Here is a 20,824-nt window from a genome sequence, read left to right as displayed (position 1 = left end):
TGGGTTTGCACTGATGGTGAGAAAAACAGCTAACTACTTCACAGATCAAAACTGTGGTGTAAACCAGTTATTGTCACATCACTCAGGTTAATGACTGGGCATGGTGGCACAGGTCTTCAATCCCAGACTTAGGAGTCAGGGAGTTCTCTGAGTTTGAGGTAAGCCTGGTCTGCATAGTGAGATTCAGACCAACAAGGGCTTAAAAAAATCGTTATTCCTTCACATTTTTTATTTTTACTGGTTTGAAACAAAAGTCTTGCTATGTGTCCCATGTTCCAACATGAACAGAGTGAACCAGGTACATGAGTATTGATAGCATACTATAGAAACTCTCAGCGTTTTATTTTATGATAATAGGAATATTTCATACAATAATAGAAATAATAAAGTAGAAAAATCTCAGAGATTGCTAAGTGCTTAAGGATACTGACTCTCTCTCTACCTCAAGACCTTAGCATCCGCATGGTGGTTCACAACCATCTGTAACTCCGGTTCTGGACATCTTCTGGTCTTTGAAGGCATGGTTATGGTACACAGACATACATGTAAGCAAAACACCCACATATATAAAATATAATGAAATTTTGTTTTTGTTTTTCAACACAGAGTTTCTCTGTGTAGCCCTGGCTGTCCTGAAACTCACTCTGTAGACTAGGTTAGCCTTGAACTCAGAGATCTGCTTCTGCCTTAAGGGTGTGTGCCACCACCACCTAACCATAAAATATTTTTTTAAAAGATTTATTTATTTATCACATACAAGTACACTGTAGCTGTCTTCACACACACCAGAAGAGAGTATCGGATCCCATTACAGATGGTTGTGAGCCACCATGTGGTTGCTGGGAATTGAACTCAGGACCTCTAGAAGAGCAGTCAGTGTTCTTAACCACTAAGCCCCCCAATTTTTTTTAAATAGAAGTTTTCAAATAAAAATTGGTGTGTGTGTGTGTGTGTGTGTGTGTGTGTGTGTGTGTGTGTCTTTGACTGTGTCTGTCTCTGCTACCATTGACAGTATCCAGTATTTAAATGGATGGTGTGTGAGTGTGTTCATTTTGCAAGGATGAAACCCCAGGCCCCTTGTATGCAAGGCAAATAAATGTTGTACCACTCAGGCATACATCTTTAATCCTGAGGATAATGTACTTTGCTTATGAGGTTAGAGGGTAGTACAAGTGAAATGGTTTTGTTAATAAAATGAAGCATTGTCTACATTTCAAATATCTCCTTATATCAGTGAACTTTCACTTCCCAAATAACCTCTGCATGATGCTATGACCTCACAGGTGGATACAATATTCATTCAGAACATAACTGGAGTAAAATAATTTGATGTAACTATTTGAAAAATTGTCAGTTTCAGATTCAGAGTTAAACTGTTTAAGAAACTGACCAGTTCATAATGTGGCTCAAATAAAAGATGCCCTGCCTCAAAAACATGGTTGGAGCTCATGAAATGTCTTAGCAGGCTTTGCCATTGAGACGCTCTCCTCTTCACTCTTGTAACATACAGCCGTGTCACTTTAGTTTTCTGCCTCTTTTTCATAGAGCTTTCTCTCTCTGCAGCTGCTTTCCTTAGAAGGACATAGTTAAGGCCCACCCTATTTCAGCGTGACCTTGTTTTAGTTTGCCTGATTACACCTGAAAGAGACCTCTTTCCAAATAAGGTCACAGTTCCAAGTAGACCTGAATTTTGGCAGACGCTGCTCAACTCTAGGTACCTAGTGCTTTATCCTGTGTGTCACATTTCCTTGGGTTTCTAACTTATGATCCCCCATGTATTTGTTTTCTTTCAGAGTCAGTAGTAGTGGGGATGGAACTCAGGGTCTGTCCTGTGTTAGACAGTGCTCAGCTGCCAAGCTGTACCTTCAGTCCTCTTTCCCTGTTTCTGTCGTATGTCTTGTTCAATAATAGAGGCTTTTAGCTGGGTGTGGTAGCTCATGCTTTTAATGTCAGCACCCCAGAAGCAGGGGCAGTCTTGGTCTGCATAGCGAGTTCCAGGCCAGCTAAGACTGTACACAATGAGACCCTGTCTCAAAAAACAAAACAAAACAACAAAACAATGGATAAAATGAAGTGGGTTTGAAGTTTTGTGTGTGTCCGCCAATCATAAAAATCAGATGTTTGGGCAGTGGTGGTGCATGCGGAGGCAGGTGAATCTCGGAGTTCCAGGACAGCCAGGCCTACTTTCCCCCAACCCCCAAACGGAGTTTGTGGGTGTGGGGGGAATCAGATGCTTTTGTAGTGGGCAGTTGGAGGCTAATTGGGTCATCTCTAAGAAGTAACAAAAAAGAAACTGGCTACATGATGAATAACTGTGATTAGACAAGTAGGTTTCTCTACTCCTCCTTTCCTAGTTGTTATTTTTGTGGCTGGGGTTCTGGGGTTCTGTGGGGGAGGGCAGAGAGACAGAGGCTCGATGAAAAACTCAGCCAAGCCATGCACCTGAGCTCCTGCACCTCCCTTTCCTGTTGGGGTCTGGGAGTTCTGCTGTAATTATGCCTTTTGGTCTGAGTGTTAGCTGGAATATACTTTACAATGCTTTATGGTAAAACTCTGCTTTGGATTTTATTGTAGACATCAGTAACTTAAGCTATTGGGTGCCTAGATGAAATATGGAGCAGTAGACTGGCCCAGCCTTGAGTTTTATCATGTGCTGATTTGTAACAAGCTTTTTTTTTTTTAAAAAAAAAAAAAAAAAAATGGGGGTGGGGAAAAAAAACCGGTGGGGAGGGCTTACCCAAGAAGGGAAAAGAAATTGGGTTTTTTAAAAAAAAAAAAAAAAAAAAAAAAAAAAAAATAGATTACGGATTTTGGGGGGAGGTTCTTAAGAGAGGGAATTAGTTTAATGCCATTGTCATGGTTAGGACTTTCTACAGGTCCTGTGATGGCTTTGTTTTGTGAAAGGATCTTCCTATGTTGCCTAGGCTGGTCCTAAGCCCTTGGTCTTAACGGATGCTCCTCTAGGCATCCTGAACAGCTGTGAGTGTGTTTGCCATGCTCACCATAGCTGTATATTCATAAAAATTAGATCTCTCCGTATCCTGTGAAGTCCTGCTGTCCAGCCCTGTTTGTTTGTGCAGATCTGGGGATGTAGCAAGATAACATACAAAGTATGGTACTTTTATACTAGGATACCATCTCCCCCCTTCCTCCCCCTTCTCTTAATTTTGCCAAGCTCATGATTGCTAGGGGCGGGGAAAGGAAAAATAGTTTGGGAGTAGCACAACAGTGAATTATTTGTGTTTTTAAGATCAAAACTCTCAAAGACCACTTGTAGTAAGCTGGTTGTGGGAACATACTCTTTAGTCAGCATTGGAGAAGCAGAGGTGCCCAGGAGGTTCTGGAGTTCAAGGGTATCTGGGGTTAGATAATGAGACTTGTCTCCAAAAACAAAGTAGCTCTATGAGAAAATTAACTGTGTAGCTAATTTTTTTAAAATGGAGTCTTAGGTATTCTAATCTGGTTTTGCTATATACCCAAGGATGTCTGAATTGGTTCTGCCTCTACTCCAATGCGCTTATGTTACAGATGTGGGCCACCACACCTTGTTTGTGTGGTGCTGTGGACTGAGTTGAAGAATGTGTGCATGCTGGGCAACTAGAGAGTAAATGTCATGTAAGGCCTAAGATTTGCCCACAGAACTTTTTCTTAGTCTCATCTCACATATGGGTGCTGGGATTTCAAACCTAGGTCTTTTGAAGAGTAGCCATTGCTCTTACCTGCTGACCCATTCCTCCTGTCCCAAGCTATATTGTTAATTAAGGGAGAGACTGGGAATGCTGTTCAAAAATGTGCAGTGCACAGACGGGCTGAGCCAGGGTAAGACTCTGCCTCCTGCTAGCTCCTACTCCCTGTAACTAGGTGTGAGAGAAGGCTGCTGTGTGAGGTTTGACTTTCCTTCTCTTGCGTGTTAGGCAGGTCTGTGTATTCAGCTCAGTGTGGTTAGAATTCTGCCACCTTGACTCTTGGTGGTATTTGTGGAAGTCTCTGAAGGGGTGGTTCCTGGATGGATACTCCACTGAGCTCTTTGTCTGTCTGTCTGTCCATCTGTCCATCTGTCTGTCTGTCTATATCTGTCTATCTATCAATCATCTATCCACTCCAGATTTTTATTCCCTTCCTGGTCTACCCCTCACCCTCACCCCCACCCCCTTGGTTACTTTATCTAGATTTGATATTTCTACCTCCAGAAAAAAGAAGTACTTTATATTTGTGGGCAATAAATGGGAGAACCTAAGAATTCCCATTTAAGCCATGGTAAAGTCCCCTGATTTGGGCCCTGAAGGATGGACTTCCCTCAAACAAACCTAGGACTCTTCTATTCCTAGAAGCAGCAGTGGGCTGGGATGTTCTCTGGGATAGGCGTGCAGCAGGCACTAGGGATTCTTTGTCTTCTACCTTTAAGGCCAAGGCAGGAGGATTGTGAATTCAAGGCCAGACTGGACTAATTAGCCAGACTACTTAGAAAACAGACTAAGATAAACCAAACCCTCCCTAAAATGTGATTATATCATGAACCAATGAAAATTCACATTAATTTTCCTCCTTGCTACCAAGGGGTGTGTGTGTGTGTGTGTGTGTGTGTGTGTGTGTGTGTGTGTGTGTTAATTTACTGTTAAAATCAGTAAATTTCATACCGGGAACATGTTTTGTTCAGTTTGTTCTCCCTTACATTTTTAAGAACATAGGCCAGGAGTCACATAGAAGGGCCCAGTCACTGGGCTTCTTTACAGTATAATCCAGGGTTTTATATTTAAAGCAGAATGCTAAATAAATGTGTTTGTGGGCTTCTTTAGTGATTGTCTTTTTTTTTTTTTTTTTAAGATTTATTTATTTATTATATATAAGTACACAGTTGCTGTCTTCAGACACACCAGAAGAGGGCATCAGATCCCATTACAGATGGTTGAGAGCCACCATGTGGTTGCTGGGAATTGTACTCAGGACCTCTGGTTAAGAGTGGTCAGTGCTGGGGTTGGGGATTTAGCTCAGTGGTAGGCGCTTGCCTAGGAAGCGCCAGGCCCTGGGTTTGGTCCCCAGCTCCGAAAAAAAAAAGAACAAAAAAAAAAAAAAAAAAAAAAAAAAAAAAAAAGTGGTCAGTGCTCTTAACCACTGGGCCATCTCTCCAGCCCTCTAATGACATTCTTAATATTTGGAAGGTCTGCTACCCTTGATGCCTGGAAGGTCTGCTACACTTGTTGCTTGGAAGGTCTGCTACACTTAATGCTGCTTCCAACCTCACTCTCCTCAAACCCCTCTCCCCCATCTATTCCCACCTCCCCCATTTATCTCCTCACCTTTTCTTGCCTTTCATCCCCCATCCCTACTTCCGCTTACCCTAGGAAATACCTTTCAACCAGCAGGTGTAGAGATCCTGCTGGGTTTTGTTGATTAGGGAGTCCCTGTTCTCAGGAATGTTGGCATTACTCAACTTCACTGTCCTCAACTGAAAAGAAGGAGATGGGCCAAGTTTGTGGGGACCCTGCTTCTTCCTTTTTGGCTCTTTTATCTTTTTCCTCATTGCCCTGATTTTTCTTTTCACTGTCTCCTCCCCTATCTTGTTCTTAGCCTTGATTGTATTATCTTTTGAGGCCAAGGTTTGGGTTTTGATGGGAAGGTTCCCAAATTCATGGAGGTACTGTCTCAAGTGTTCCTGGTACTCTGGCCCTAACATAACTTTAAGTCTCATATACTTGGTTGTAAGATCCAACTTAAGCAATTATGTCTAACGAATTCACTGGCCATTTGGAAAGTGATACTCATGAAAACTAATTTTATTCATTCTTTATTAGCTATTAATTAAATTTTTCTCACCTCATTTCCTGTGTGGTGCTGAAGTTTTTGCAGTGTTTGTTTTTTGTTTTGTTTTGTTTTTTTAATTAAAGCAACCATGTCAGGCCCAGCTGTTAGGATGTGACATCATCAGGAGGATATATAGCTAGCTAGTGTGGAACTTAGTGCTCCTCTCTTGTCAGTCAGTCACCTCCAAGCTTCCTACATTACTTTTCTTAGTGCTGTGAATTTGTTCATCATCCTGAACATCATTTAGTTGGGGAGCTGAGAGTATTGAGTGCCTATGTGTGAGCTTGTGTGCTGAAGTAGGGTCTTACTGTGCATCCCTCGCTGGTTTGGAACTCGTTCTGTAGTCCAAATTTGCCTTAAACTCAAGAGATCTTCTGCCTCTCTAGTGCTGGGATTAAAGAAAGGCATGTGCTACCATGCTGGGTTTTTTTGGTTTTGAACATTGATTTGTGTGCCTGCATGCATAGTACAGCACTGTGTGTAGGTCAGAGGACAGTTTACAGGAGATGGTTCTCTCCTTGCACTGTGTGGATTCCAGGGATCAAACTCAGGCTGCCAGGCTTGATAGCAAGTCTCTTGGTCATTAAGCTGTTCTCCCAGTCCAAAAGTAAGTTTATTGTGTGCGCTGCAAGGGCAGTAACACAGTTGCATTTGTCTTCAGTTTTATTGACATATGAACTGAAAAATTGTGGGGGCTGAAGAGATGGCTCAACATTTAAGAGCATGAGCTGCTGTTCTAGAGGACCCAGTTTTGATTCCCAGGACTCATAACCATCTCATAACTCATGTCCTTGTAGGTTCGTAGCTTTCTTCTGGGTTTTGTGAACTACAGGCACATACATGGTGCACAGACATACATGTAGGTAAAACACTCATTTACATGAATAGTTAAAAATATTTTGTCCAATTAATAAGGGACTACCTGTTAGATATTCTTGACTTGACTGTGGCCTTGTCTTCCCTTCCCTTCCTTTTTTTTTTTTTTTAAAAATGATCATTGTGTACTCCAAGCTAGCCTCAGCTATTTAATCTTCCTACCTAAGGCTGACCTCCTACTGCTTTTGATAAAATAAACTAATAAGACAATGGGGATGTGTGTGGATGCTGTTAGAGATGTATTAAGGTAGTTATATAGAACTTATCTTTTAGAGGCTTTATTTGTTTTGAGACAAGAGTCTTACCATGTAGTCTAAGCTGGCCTTGAACTTGCTATTCTGTGATCTTCTCATCTATGAGCTCAGCTGCAGGTATGTGCCGCTAATGGCTTAGCAGCCACTCTTACTTGTTTGGAGAATTGCATTCTTACCTGATGATGTGTTTGAATCTATAGAGCTTTATGACTCATTTCTCTAGTTGGATGGTGTGAAATGAAAAAATGGGTGCTTATGTAACTGCAGCCTGTGCTGCAGGACCCCACGGTTGCTTGGCCTTCTTGTGCCTCCTTCCCAGTTATCCTTTCCATTCCAGTGCCTGCCCTAGGAATAGTACAGACCTTTCCTAGAGACAGACTGGTAGTTGGAGGTGATTGTATGGTGGATGATAGGCCTTGTTGGACAGATGCTGTTGTTCAGTTAGTACATAGGACAATGGAAGGAACTTGAGAAAAGGTTTTCAGACATAATAGAGGTCTGTACAGAAGTCTCCTTATTTTCTTTCTTTCAACCCCTCCCCCAACTGAACACTGAGCTAAGTCCCCAACCCCTCATTCAACCTTTTTAAAATTCATTTTCATGTATATGTGTGTGAGCGCCTGTGTGTATATATGTGTGAGCGCCTCTGTGTATATGTGTGTATATGTGTGTGAGCACCTGTGTGTATATGTGTGCATCATGCACATTTCTGGTGCCTACTGACATCAGAAGAGAGTGTTGGAGCCCCAGGGAATAGAAGGTTGATTATAACCCTTGATGTGGGTGCTGGAACTGAGCCTAGGTCCATTGCAAGAGCACTGAGTGCTCTTAGCAGAGCCTTCTCTCTGAGGCCCCAGGCTCTTATTTGTTTCCTGTCTGTGCTTTCTGTCCTGCTGCCTATCAGAATCTCCCTTCTTGTAAGAGCCTCCCTTGTAAGGCCAGGTAAATACTGAAGGTGGAGGGAAGTTGAAGAAGACATAAGAAAGTAGTTCAGGGTTTTTTGGTTTTTTTTGTTTGTTTGTTTTTTGTTTTTTGTTTTTTTTGCTTTTAGATTTTACCATTTCCTTAAAGATGTATTTAATGTTCAACTTTTTTTTCTTTTAAGCAGTTTTGAGATAAAAATGGTGCAGTATGGTATAACTAACTAGTGAGAACATACGAAATTACAAGTCATTTCATCCTACCCAAATACCTATCCTTCCATATTCCTCTACCTTAGGAAAGTCCAATACTTGGTGTTTTAGATTGTAAAAGAAAAATTACTGTTTTCAGATTTTTCATCTCATTCCAGTATGTCACCATGCTGCATTACATAGGACTGGGAGGAAACAGAAAAATTTATGAAAGTAAAAAGCCCCCTGCTAGACAAATGATAATCAGGCTGTCACAGTACCAAACATGCAGTGAGGCTGTCACAGTACCAGACATGCAGTGAGGATTTGATCTTCTTGTTAATAGGATGTGTGTTTACCTCGTTCCTCATTGATAAGTTAACTTGGAATGTTCCTTATTCACCTCCTTCTGGACAAGGTCTTAGGACTAATGGGTTCTTTGGTTGAGAATGTGTTGGGTATTTTTGTTTATTTGGCTTTGTCTTGTTTTGAGACTGGATTTCTTTGTGTACCCCTGGCTGTCTAGGTACTGGCTGTGTCGTCTGGGTTGGCATCATCTTCAGAGATTTGCCTTCCAAATGCTGGGATTAATGATGTTAGCCGGCAGTGGTGGCCCAGGGCTTTCATCTCAGCACTTGGGGAGGCAGAGGCAGTTGAATCTCTGAATTCAAGGCCAGCCTGGTCTACAGAGTTCTAGGGCTATACAGAGAAACCCTGTCTTGAAAAACAAAAACAAGCAAACAAAAAGATGTTGAATGTTCTACTTGTTTCAAACTTAGCTGGCAAGGAAAGTCTGGTGCTGAAAGGAACTATGTATACATAAAATTAAAATTTGTGTGTTGAGTGAGCCTTCATTTTGGATTCCTTTTCTGTTTGTGCGAGATAGGAAAATGAACCCAGGAATTTTACCCTACCTCTTAACCATGGCCTTAGTCTTCCCTTCCCTCCTTTCATGACTGATCTTTTTTTGTACAAACAAGTTGAATTTAAGAAAAGGAAAGTATTCTACGAATAAAGAAAATAAGATTAGTTTCTTTCTGAAATCTATAGATAGAAATGGCAGTACACATTGACATTTAGTTAAAGGAAGTGCCACGCCCAACTCATCATGTGGGTCAGAAGATGAACTACAGTCACAAGCAGCAGGTGCCTTTGATGCTTCAGTGGGAGCACATCTGACGGCTCCTCTGATTTTTTTTTTTTTTTTTTTTTTTTTGGAGCTGGGGACCAAACCCAGGGCCTTGCGCTCCTAGGCAAGCGCTCTACCGCTAAATCCCCAACCCCCTCCTCTGACTTTTGTGAGTGACTGTCACTCTATCTGCATTTCCATCCCACCCAGTTCTGTTATCCCTTCACTGGGAAAAGCATCATTTACTCCGCAACCCCTCATCAGGATATTTACCAAGTGCCAGGCCTGGAAGCAGAGGACTTTGCAGGCAAGGGACATGGCCTGAGCCTGGCATTTGGTAAATAGTTGTTGAATAAAGATGATACCTGTGAACCTTGGCTATGGAGACCACGTTACTGTTAATGTTTTGTCGGTAGTTTAATGCTTCCATCCTGTTTTTGCACTGTTACCTAGTGTGCCTGTGTATGCTCAAACTCTGTTTTTTTTTTTTTTTTTTCTTTTCTACTTTTTCAGAGCTGGGGACCGAACAGGGCCTTGCGCTTACTAGGCAAGCGCTCCCTAAATCCCCAACCCCTTTTTTTTTTTTTTAAAAGAAAAGATACATTTATTTATTGTGTAGACGTACACTGTCGCTGTCTTCACACACACCAGAAGAGGGCATCAGATCCCATTACAGATGGTTGTGAGCCACCATGTGGTTGCAGGGACTTGAACTCAGGACCTCTGGAAGAGCAGCCAGTGCTGTCAACCCTGAGCCATCTCTCCAGCCTCGTGCTCAAACTCTTAAGGCTATATTTGTACTTTTTTCCCAGCCCTCACTGGTGCCTGGCACAAGATCAGGACCAAAATGAGTTTCTTTCACACAAAGAACCTATTGATCCCAAGTAGCCTGAGGCATAGCTTTTTTCAATTCTGCTTCTTTCAGTTTCCCTTTGAAGCCTAACTATGGATCCTCAGCACCCATGTAAAAGTCTACCATGGTGGTGTGTGTCTGTGACCCAGTCTGGGAAAGTGGAGCTGCTGGTGCCCTGTCTTGCCTTCAGATTGTCCAATGAAAGAATCTTGATTTCACATTTTAATGCAACTTGTAAAGAGCTTTTTAAGCATTCGATTTCAAGATTGTGAAAAATTAAGTGGGAGTACCATACAAATACAGTGTTTAGAACTTAAAACTTCAAGATGTGTTATAGTGTATATGTACAAAGAAGTTTATCACATTCATATTTAATAAGATTAAATTAGCTCTACAGAGTCAAAACAGGACCAGTTGATTTTATTCAGAATCTTGACATGGTGTCTGATCTTGAGCATAGTAGTTTAGTCTTTGAATTTTTTTTTAACTTAATATAACCATGGGGGTTGCTTCATAACTAGGTTCCTTGACTAAGTAAGCATGGTACATTCATGACCACTGGATGCTTAGTTCCACTATAGTGCCTTCTGTTAAATGTTGGACTTGGCTTTCTCCTTTGTAAAATTCTCATCCTGCAGTTGACTCATCTGGTAAAGGTGCTTGCCGCTAAGCCTGAGGACATGATTTTTTTTTTTGATTCCCAGGACTCAACTTGTTAGATAGTCATAACATGAAATTAAAAATTTTAAAGTCTAAAAACAGTTTTCAGAATGGTGTGTATAACACTGATGCCTTAAAAAAAAAGTCAGTGAACACAGCCTGGCTTGATGCACTTGGGTTTTGTTAATCTAATTTGCCTTTTTGGAATCCCTCTCTCCTGTCAACTTACAGGGATGGTTTTCCAAGCTTTCTCCACTAAGACTGCAAAGATTAAGTCTGTACTTGACTTTTATAGTACACCATTATAGTTACATCATTATATATATTATACCACTATAGTTCACATCACAGACATTCAAAAGTACTTCTTTTATTGGGTCTGAGTCAGGGTTTCTCTGTGTAGTCCTGGCTGTCCTGGAACCTGCTCTGTAGACCAGGCTGGCCTCAAACTTTTATCAGCCTGCCTCTGCTGGGATTAAAAGTGTGTGTCATCATGCCCTGCTCAAATTTATTTCTTTGGTTTTTTTTTTGTTTGTTTGTTTTTAAAGATTTATTTATTCATAGGAGTACACTGTAGCTTTCATCAGACACACCAGAAGAGGGCATCAGATCTCATTACAGATGGTTGTGAGCCACCATGTGGTTTCTGGGAATTGAACTCAGGACCTCTGGGAGAGCAGTCAGTCCTCTTAACCACTGAGCCATTTCTCCAGCCCTCAAATTTATTTCTTAAATAAATGAATGTTTACAGTAAATTATTTTTCAAAGATTTATATGTAAGTACACTGTAACTGTCACACACACACACACACACACACACACACACACACACACACACCAGAAGAAGACATCAGATCTCATTACAGATGGTTGTAAGCCACCATGTAGTTGCTGGGATTTGAACTCGGGACCTCTTTTTTTTTTTTTTTTTTCCTTTTTTTTTTTTCGGAGCTGGGGACCGAACCCAGGGCCTTTTGCTTCCTTAGGCAAGCGCCCTACCCCTGGGCTAAATCCCCAACCCCAAACTCGGGACCTCTTGAAGAGCAGTTAGTACTCTTAACCACTGAGCCATCACTCCAGACCCCAATAAATTATTTTAAATCAAAAGTTGAAGTATCATGTGTATATCAAACACCAGCATATAAGAGACAGCCAAAGACAGCCCTTCTGTTTCCCCAGGATTCCAAGAGGCAACTAACACTGAAGAGCATAGAGTCCTTTTAAAGGCTAGGCACACAAAGTAAATCATATAATACAGGTTGGGCATGTGCTTTATACTCATGGGAAGTCTGTCAACTTTGCACTGTACAGAATTCTTAGACTAGTCCATCTACAAAAGCCAGGGTGTACATTCATAGTAAACTGCTGTTTGTCTAAATAGCTATGTTGTTCAGAGTACTTTAAAAGTTCTGTTATTGAGTTTCCTTATATAGTTGGTGACAAGTTTGTATTTACTCTCAAATCTGTAATTCGAGTGTTACCCATTTAAATTTTAACTAAAATGGTTTTATTAGTGTGTGTGTATGTCTGTGTGTGTGTGTGTGTCTGTGTGTGTGTGTTAGAAGTGGAATCCAGGGCCTTATGTATACTAACCCTGAACCACAACTCGGCCATTTTAACTTAACCTTTGTAATTTATACCATTTACTTCCAGTTTCTACAGTGGGCTACTTTCTTTCTAAAAAGAAAAACTAGTCTCTTACTGTGTCTTTATGCCGCCTGTCTTTGGTACATGTATTTCCGCAGTGTTGTTTTCGCTGGCCTGCCTGGCTTTATGGCTCCTAGTTCTGTGAAGGTTCCTATGGACTGGGCAGCAGATCAAGGCTCTCAATGTTGTCAGCACATAGGCATCTGTAATGTAACACTTTCCCACAGTACCACAGACTAGATAGTGTAGCTGTATAGGAGCATATTGGGTAGTGGCTTTGATGTTATTAAATTTGGTTTTCCAGGTTTTCCTTACCTTTCTGTGGGACTAGGAGTCATACCCTAAGTTCTGATTGCTACAAACTGGTTAATCCATGGAAGAAACTGCAGTTGGATCTTATTTAACCACAAATAAGTCAACTGCGATGACTTGAGGCAGAGCTATTGGGACAGTTAAGCAGTATCTTTTTCCATCGAGGAGTAACATGGCCGCAAGATTGGCAAATGTACACAGTCACCTTGTGTAATTGTGGTTACCTAGTGTCTTGTGAAAGACTGGAGTGCTTGAATTCCCCAGGGACTCTTGTGTTTCAGATAGAACAAATTGTGATTTGTCCCTTTATAAAATGCCTAGGAAAAGCTTTCTGTAGAGATTGGGATAATTATGCGCTTACTTTATGGAGGGATTCTTTTGGGGGAGGGTTAGAGACAGGGTTTCTCTGTACAGCCCTGACTGTCCTGGAGCTCACTCTGTAGACCAGGCTGATTTTGAACTCAGAGATTTGTCTGCCTTTGCCAACCTAATGTGAGCCACCACCACTCGGCTATAGAGGAATTCTTTCTTACCTTGGGCTGGCTAGGCTAGTGGTACTGCTGTACCAGACAGTAGAAGCTGGGTCTGCTGTACACCTGCCAGCTGCTGAACAACTCACCCTTCCCAAAGAGTAACTTCACCTTAAGTAAACCAGGTAAGGTGGGTATGTATGGCGGGTATGGCGGCACACACCTTTAGTCCTTGTTTTCAGGAAGGAGGTAGAGGCAGGCTAGTCTGTACAGCAAGTTCCAGACTAGACAGAGCTACATAATGAAACTCTGTTTCAAAAACAAAACAAGGGGTTGGGGATTTAGCTCAGTGGTAGAGCGCTTGGGTGCAAGGCCCTGGGTTCAGTCCCCAGCTCCAAAAAAAAAAAAAAAAAAAAAACCTCAAGAAAGAAAGAAATGCTTGGGAGGCAGAGGCAGGAGAATTTCTTGAGTTCTGAGGCCAGCATGGTCTATAAGAGTTCCATCCAGGACAGCTGGGCCTTCACAGAGAAATCCAGTCTCAAAGAACAGAAAAAATAATTAAACATCAGGGTGCCAGGGTTAAGACCTTTCTTCAGACTAAGGATTTACTGGTTCTTCAGGCATGTACTTAAGGGACCTTTTCAGAGAGGATTTGTGGAGGTGGATGTAACTTGCTTTTACTGATTAACTTGTGTTCCCCGCTTCCACTTCAACCTCCACCTTTTCTTTTTTGGGGTGGAATTCACATAATAGAAAATTAAAGCATTTTAAAGAGAATGATTTAGTAGCACTTAGTATATCCACAATATTGCACAACTACCTCCCTACTTAATTTTATATTTTTGTCACCCCAAAAAGAAAGCCCTAGAGGTACTCAGTAAAATTTCACTTTTCCTACATGACCCCTGGCAACTCAAGCTTTTTGTCTCTATGGATTTGCCTAGTGTGACTTCTCAGGAATGGAATAGTCTGCTGTGTACATGGCTCTGTGTGTGTAGGTAGGTAGGTAGGTAGGTAGGTAGGTAGGTAGGTAGGTAGGTAGGTAGGTAGGTCGGTCGGTCAGAACCAACTTTTGGGAGTTGGTTCTCCTACCTGATATGGCTTCCAAGGATTGAACTCTGGTCTTTAGGCTTAGCAGCAAGTTTCTTTACTCACTGAGCCATCTTGCCAGTGCCTGTCTCTGTTTAATTGTTTAGTGTTTTTGTGATTTCCTTCCGTCCTTCCTTTCCTTCCTCTTTCTCCTTCCTTACTCCCTCCCTTCATTCAGAGACAGCTCTATGTAGAACAGGCAGAACTCAGATCTGAACACAGTGGGTTGTTTTTATTTTTAAAGCATTATGTAGTTTTGTTTTTTTTTTTTTAATTTTACAAATGTATTTGAGTGCAGTGTTTCTAAAGGTATGTACCGCCATGACTGCTCTCCAGTTTTTATCTTTCATGGCTTAAGGTTTGTTTGGTTTGTTAGTTTTGGGTTTTTTGAGACAAGTTTTCTCTGTGTACTCTGGCCTGAAACTCAGATCCACCCACCTATGTCTGCTTCCCAAGTGCTGGGATTAAAAGTGTGCACTGCCGTTGCCCGGCTATTTTTTTATTTTTCAATGTTAAACAAATTGAATGCTATAATGAGTAAAGCAGTTTGTTGGGGGAGAAAGTAGTAAAGAGGATGATTTGTGTGCTCTTTCCTAAAATGTAGTTAATATAGCTGTTAGCCCAGCCCCAATATGATAAAACAACCTTTTCTGTTGTTGCAGATAGACTTACATGTGTGGGGAACCAGACCAGAAACACTTCTGAGTCAAGGTAACTTACATGTATAATTGCTACTCATCAATTTGGTTGGTTTGTTTTGTGGTTTTTGGTGGGGCAGGGGTTAAAGGGTCACGTTTTGTAGCTCTGGATGTCCTGGAACTCACTGTGTAGACCAGTTTGGCCTTGAAATCAGAGATTGGCCTGTCTCAGCCTCCTAGGTGCTGGGATTAAAGGTGTGTTCCGTGTCCCTATCCTCTGGGAGAGCAGTTAGTGCTTTTAACCAGTTACCTCCAGCCCTAGAGAGATGTACCTATTTCTGTTTTATGTCTATAGATGTTTCACCCACATAGTGAGTCCGTGAACTGCATGTCATTTGGAAGCCAGGGAGGGCACTGGATCCTCTGAAACTAAAGTTAACAGACAATGGTTAGCCCCACGTGGCAGCCATTGAACCATCTCTTCAGCCTCTTACCCCCAATTCCTCCTTGGTGTTTCACCTCATAGTCCAGATCAGCCTTAAAGTCAAAGCAGTCTTCCTACCTCAGTCTCTGAGAATGCTGAGACTACAAGTGTAAACCACCAACACCTGCCATTTCTCTATTTTAAAATTGTGTTTGTGAGCGAGTCCATTCATGTATATAAAGTGCAGAGATTGATGTCAAGTGCCTTCCTTTGTAATCTACAGCTTTTCTTTTCAAGTTTTGTTTTTAATTGTATGTATGTATATTTCTGAATGGATATTTGCATTTGAGTATAGGTGCCCTGAGAGGCCAGAGGGTTCAGATAGCCTTAAAGCTGAATTAAATTCAAGTCTTCTGTAAGCGTGGTATGTATTCTAATGTCTGGTGAATCTCCCAGACCCTCCACCTTAGTTTTTTGAAACAGGATCTTTCACTAATTCAGTTAGGTTGGCTGACTGGCAAGTAAGCTTCAGGTATTTGTTTGTTTCTGGTTCTCCAGCGCTAGAAATATAGGTAGTTGGTCGCTATTATGCCCAGTTTTCTACATGGATGCTCTGGATCTGAACTCGGGTTCGTGCTTGTGTATTACAAACTGAGTCTACAAACTCTTTGTCCTTTAAGTTCTATGTTTGTGTATGCGTGTGTGTGCATTTTGCAGCCAAAAGAGTCTTGTTTTTTTTTTTTTTTTAAATAAGCAAGGCGAGGTTTATTACGGAGATCTATTGACGGGGATCTCGGGGTCGACACGTATCCTGGGCAGGGAGACAGAGGTGTTGACCCAAGCTCAAAAGTCAGGGGTTTATATAGGGAAGGCTAGGGGGTTTGGCGCGTTACACAATTGGCTAATTTTGCGGCTATAAGTGATTGCTCATTTAAACATGGCAGTGAGATTACAGCACAGCTGGAGAGTATGTATTGACTGGAGCGTACAGGATTTTAGGAGCTAGGGGTGTATCAGGGTTTGAAGGACATCTGGTTAAGGTGTGACTCTGAGTAAGCTGGGGGAGGTGCCTTTCTGCCAGATGGTTTGGGTCAGTCCTGATAACTCGGGCATTCCTGCATTCCCAAAAGAGTGTCTTATGTAGAGAAAATCTTTTCATATTGTGTCAAAGCATTTACCTGACAGTAAAAAATCCTATGACCAATGAGCTGAGGCAAGAAATCGGAGGTGGGAGCTATGGCAGAGAAGGAGAGGGAGAGGGAGAGATGGAGAGAATAAATCTGGGGAACAGTCAGGCGCAGGAGATTTGCTCAAGAACTCTGAGGATACAGAATAGAATAAACAGGTAGTTAAGTTATGAGCTAGTTGGGGAACAAACCAAAGCTTATGATGTAAGCATTTATTCATATATAAGAAGTCTCAGTAGTTATTTTGAGGAACTTGGGGATGGGTGAAAAACCCCAGTTACCACATCTTAACCTTCAGAAATGGAGTTGGACATTTGCAGTAATGCCTAGCTTGTGTTACTGTGTATTTGTGTGCTAAGATCTGAACTCTGGTCTGTATCTCTGGGTAGCTAAGCTTGATTTTTTGGTTTGTTTTTGTTTGTTATTGAGTCAGGGTCTCTCTCAGTCTCTGTAGACCAGGCTGGCCTGGAACTCACAGAGATCTTTAGACAGACAGATAGACAGACGGATGGACGGACACACACACACACACACACACACACACACACACACACACACACACAGAGCTGGGAATAAAGGTGTTGGAACCACTACCCAGCTAGACTGTGTTCTTAAAACATTTCAGGTTCCAGGTACTGGTTGTTTATAAGGCTTGAGGCAGAATTGCTTGAAGACCAGCAAGAATGACATGAGACCTGAGGGTTTTGGAGTGTGTGTATGTGTGTTTGTTTGTTTGCTTTTTATTTGTTTGTTTTGTATCAAAGCCCTTCCATTCCTGTTTAGCAAGGCTTCATTCAGGTCCCAATTAGCTTCTAGACTTAAGAAAAAAAAAATTTTTTTTTTTTTCCAATTTGGATGACTGACTGGTAGGACTTGCTGCTGGGGTTAAAGGAGGCCTATAAAGTACTGAGGATGAGTGTTCCTGAGGCAGTAGAGCCACAGGGGGGCAAACAGAGCCACTTTATTGCTAATGCTTGGGATCTGAACATTGAAATTACAGATTCTGTGTGTTTTCTTTCACAGATTCAGTTCCTTAAATGGACATGATATTTAGCTTTGAATCCTCTCCATTCCTCTATGCTGGTGAACAGGAAACTTGTCTTCACTGTAGTGTGCTCTGCCCCATAGCAGTGTTTGAGCCAATGTGGCTGAGTGAAGGAAGTTGTTTGTAGAGGAAAATTTAAGCAAATAAGGCATTGCTGAATTTCTTAAAAGAAGCATTACCTTTTTCAGGACTCATCCTTGACATTTAGCTCCATTAACACACAAGTACACAAAAAACCAACCATACCTGTCTTCACTGCAGAGGGGTAGAGTTTAAAAGCTTTTCATGCTGTTTGGTGAAAAGCCAGTTGTGTCCGTAAAAGGTATCTTTGTTACTAAGCTCAAGTTGCACTTGCTCCCTTCCCTTCAGAGACGGCATGTTGTCACTTCCATTTGATTTCAGGTGAATTTCCAGAGGATCATACCTAGGACAGAGAGTTTAAGGGTTAAGCTTTCACTGTTTTAGTCAAATCATGTGCTATATACATACAACTTTCTTTTACCCACTTTTCAAGTCACGCTGATACCTGGCCATGGCCTTCGTGTACTGTGAGAAAGTAGAGAGAGGGAGTGGGCAGCAAGCCAAGATGCTAAACAAATTGTGTTTTGGGGAGTAGGATGGGGTAGTAAAAGAAACAGAAGTTTGAGAGAATTAAAAGAACATTCCTGAATATTAGGTTTTTTGTTTTTTGTTTTTTTTTGTCACTTCTGAAACATGGATATATAGGCCCCAAGATCTGCCATTTAGATGTTTAAACAAATTTGGGGAAGTACTGAGATTGCACCAGGCTGAATGAAACTAACCATACGTGGCTGTGTGCTCCAGTTCGATTGGAACAAAAAGGTGTTGGCACAGCAAGCTTCATGCCCTTAGAACTTTATTATAAAATTGGAGATTTTTTTTTTAAAAGATACATTGGTCTATTTGCATTATAGATTTAATGCATGTATGTAATGTCAAACAATGCTAAAATACTGACTTAAAAAAAACTTACAAATTAGGAGCGCTGGGGTAGTTTGAGGTAATCCTTAGCTACCTAATGAGTTTGAAACCAATTGGGCTACATAAAACTTTGTCTTTAAAATATCAAAAATAATAATTAAAATAAAGAAATAATTTAAACATACAGAACATATTACATAATCTCCCAGTTTACATTTACAGAATTCTGAGTTATAGCTAATCACCTTTCTTCTCTTTCCTGATCCTTTACTTTCTTGAAGTTGTTTTAAAGCAAATCCCCAAATCTGGCTTTTTCCCCCCGCTGTAAGTAACAAGTGAGGAGTTCAAATCTGTTAGGATATCTAGACAATAGTTTTCTTCTGTCTGATTTTTTTTTTCCCCTTCTGAAAAAGACTATACAGCTGAATTTATTTTCTGTTTGTTTTGCTTTCTTACATTTGAATTTTCAGTCAAGAATCAAGATTCAAAGTCCACAGATAATTTGGGGGTGGGTGGGGTGGCGGGAAAGAAGTTTGAAACAAGACATTAATATATAGCCCAGGCTGAGGCAGTTCTCAAGTCCTCTTGCTTTAGCTTTTTGAGTGCTGAGGTTAGAAGTGTGTCCCACCTTACCGAATTTAAAAAGTTATTTGGAGAACTATCAGCAAATAAAATCACCACTAGCTCATAGCTGGTCTTCTTATATATGTCCCTATCCATTTCTCTAGCTTTTGTTTGTTTTGAAGAGACTCTTTTAAATACTTTGTTCCTTTAAACATAAAATCGTAAAATGTTGGAGATACACACACACACACACACACACACACACACACACATACATGTAAAACTCAAATCTTCATTCAATGCTTAGAAAGGGGGAAAGTAGCTTAGAGTGAGGGTTGACATTTCACACTGAGGATAGTGTTTGACAACTTTTCACACGCTGACCCTGACGTTCAGGAAATGATCATGGCAGAATTATCAATCTGAAGATCCACTATCTTTTATAAACAGAACCAGTGCTCTTCTGAGGACACTGAAGAAATCACTGCAGAGTCCACATCACCCAGTAGACTAGAAAACCAATTTTGGGAGTCAGGTTCCAGCAGGTCTCTGGTTTTAAGGGAATTAAGTCTATGTTGATGGTACAGGGAAAACAGGATATAAAAATGGATTTAGAGTTTTCCCTAGACCACAAGGCATTTTGTGCGTCGGTGGCCACCTATGCAAGATCAGGATGTCTCTCCTGGAAGCCAACAGGAGCCTTTCAAAATTATCAAGGAAAGAGTTTTCTGTCCTCCATCCAGTTTGGGTGATATTTTGTTAGTGACACATAAACCCCCCCCCCCAATGAAATTCTGCTTTTTTATAAAACTTGGTAAATAGTATTTTCCAGCTGTACAGTCACCAGGAGTATACAGTTAACAAAACTGCACACATGTCCCTTGGTGTCTCTAGCACCTTCAGCTTTCTGTGCCTGGTCAGTGTGAGCATCTCCATTTGCTGCAGGATTAGTCACATCTTCACTGCCTCAGCTTTCCCCTTTATCACCTTCTCTCCCTTCTCTGCCTTCTCTTCAGGGGCCGTTTTAGGCTTGGAGGCTCAGGTTTACCGGACCACCATGCAGATCTTCTCTGTGGCTAGTCCCTTCCAGCCTTTCTTTTGGGTATGGTGGTGGCAGGGGACATTGACGCCAAACATGGGTATACAGCAGCACATGGGTTTGGTCCTCTCTGCTTCTTCACACTGCTCAGGCAGTTGTTTTTTATGCAGCTCCTCAGCTATGCTGTTTGCTTGGGTTTGGCTTTATAGTCGGTCTAATCTCCTACTTTCCTTCTCCCTCCCTCCCTCCCTTTCACGTTAAAACAGTTTCTCGTTGTGCAGTCATGCTTAGTCTGAAACTCAATATCTCGACCAGACTGGCCTTAGATTCACAGAGGTCTACCTACTTTTGCCTCCTGAGTGCTGGGATCAAAGGCAATGATTTAACCAACTATTCCCAGCCACAATCATAACCTTAAATCTTTTTAGAATTTTTTTTTTTTTTTTTTTTTTTTTTTTTTTCTGGAGCTGGGGACCCAACCCAGGGCCTTACACTTGCTAGGCAAGCGCTCTACCACTGAGCTAAATCCCCAACCCCCTAGAAATTCTTGTCATTGGAAATAGCATCTGAAAACTGGGTGGTAGTGGCTGGTACACACCTTTAGTCCAAGAACTTGGGAGGCAGAGGCAGGCAGATATCTGAGTTCTCTAGGCTATAGGCTAGCCTGGTCTACAGAAAGAAAGTTCAGGATATCTAGAGCTACACAGTGAGACCCTGTCTCAAGGGGTGGGGGGGGGGAGGAAGAAAAGAAAATGCCATCTCAAACAAGGACAGACAGTAG

The 20,824-nt window shown here is 41.5% G+C and overlaps 1 protein-coding gene across 6 annotated transcripts in view; it reads left to right on the top strand.

Moving 5' to 3' along the window:
• Positions 1 to 20,824, top strand: part of Gnb1 (G protein subunit beta 1) — a 66,154-nt gene that overhangs the window by 7,374 nt on the left and 37,956 nt on the right. For 5 of the 6 annotated variants that reach the window (XM_032893394.1, XM_032893388.1, XM_032893382.1 and 2 more), the window contains exon 2: positions 14,867 to 14,915. The exons of the other annotated variant lie outside the window; for it this stretch is intronic. The gene's annotated coding sequence lies outside the window, so the exon portion shown is untranslated. The remainder of the gene's footprint in view (positions 1 to 14,866; positions 14,916 to 20,824) is intronic. 6 annotated transcript variants of the gene reach the window in all.

The sequence above is a fragment of the Rattus rattus genome, chromosome 1, assembly GCF_011064425.1.
Source record: "Rattus rattus isolate New Zealand chromosome 1, Rrattus_CSIRO_v1, whole genome shotgun sequence".
NCBI classification, from domain to species: domain Eukaryota; kingdom Metazoa; phylum Chordata; class Mammalia; order Rodentia; family Muridae; genus Rattus; species Rattus rattus.
This window is presented reverse-complemented; position numbering and strand designations above follow the sequence as displayed.